This window comes from Hipposideros armiger, unplaced genomic scaffold (assembly GCF_001890085.2).
Source record: "Hipposideros armiger isolate ML-2016 unplaced genomic scaffold, ASM189008v1 scaffold_2466, whole genome shotgun sequence".
NCBI lineage: Eukaryota > Metazoa > Chordata > Mammalia > Chiroptera > Hipposideridae > Hipposideros > Hipposideros armiger.
The window spans coordinates 20755-21965 of record NW_017733795.1 but is presented as its reverse complement, the minus strand read 5'-3'; the positions used below and the strand labels follow the sequence as shown (position 1 = coordinate 21965).

Below are 1211 nucleotides of genomic sequence, written 5' to 3'. Positions count from 1 at the left end.
TGTTTGCTTGATGATTTCCCTTGCTGTGAAAAACTTTTAAGTTTGATGTAATCCCATATGTTAATTTGTTCTTTTATTTCCCTTGCCCTACACTGAATTTTGCCTACACTCTCTGCAAACATAGGAACTATCTCCTGACTGTGTCATCTGGTGTATGATGAGACTTGACTTTACTCTGAAGCATCGCCACACTCTATGCAAACATAGGGCTTTTCTCCCGAGTGTGTCCTCTGGTGTGTCATGCGATGTGACTTACAGTGAAACTTTACCCGCAGTCCCTGCAAACATAGCGCTTCTACCCCCTTGAGTGTGTCCTCTGGAGTATGATGAGACATCACTTTACTCTGAAGCCTAACCACACTCCTTGCAAACATAGGGCTTCTCCCGTGAGTGTGTCCTCTGGTGTATGAGACCTGATTTTACACTGAAGCCTCGCCCACACTCCCTGCAACCATAGGGCTTCTCCCCAGAGTGTGTCTTCTGGTGTGTGATGAGACTTGACTTATGACGGAAGCCTCACCCACTGTCCCTGCACACATAAGGCTTCTCCCGTGGGTGTATTTCTGGAGTCTGAGGTGACTTGATATTCATGTAAATTTTTGTCCATACTGCGTACATCATAGGGCTTTCTCCAGAGTGTGTCCGCTGGTGAATGATGTGACCTGACTTTACTCTGGCCCCTCGCAACACTCTCTGCAAACATAGGCCTTTTCCCCTGAGTGTGTCCTCTGGTGTGTGATGAGATGTGACTTTACACTGAAGTCTCGCCCACACTCCCTGCAATCATAAGGCTTCTCCCTTCAGTGTGTCCTCTGGTGTGTGATGATATTTGAATTATCGCTGAAGCCTGGCCCACAGACCATGCACTCATAGGGCTTCTCCCCTGAGTCTGTCATCTAATGCGTGATGAGATTTCAGTTTACTCTGACGCCTCTCCCACACTCCCTGTTAACATAGGGCTCCACTCCTGAGTGTGTCCTCTTGCGTTTGATGAGATTTGACTTATCAATGAAGTTTCACCCACACTTCCAGCAATCATACGGCTTCTACCCTGAGTGTGTCTTCTGGAGTCTCATGAGATCTTTCCTTTCACTGAAGCCTCGCCCACACTGTGTGCAAACATAGGGCTTTTCTCCTGAGTGTGTCCTCTGGTGTGTGAAGACACCTGACTTTTCACTGAAGCCTCACTCACAAACCCTGCAAACACAGGG

At 47.6% G+C, this 1211-nt stretch overlaps 1 pseudogene; it reads right to left on the bottom strand.

Moving 5' to 3' along the window:
* Positions 1–356: 356 nt before the first annotated feature.
* The window catches only part of LOC109378677 (histone-lysine N-methyltransferase PRDM9-like), a 7273-nt pseudogene continuing 6418 nt past the window's right edge, over positions 357–1211 (bottom strand).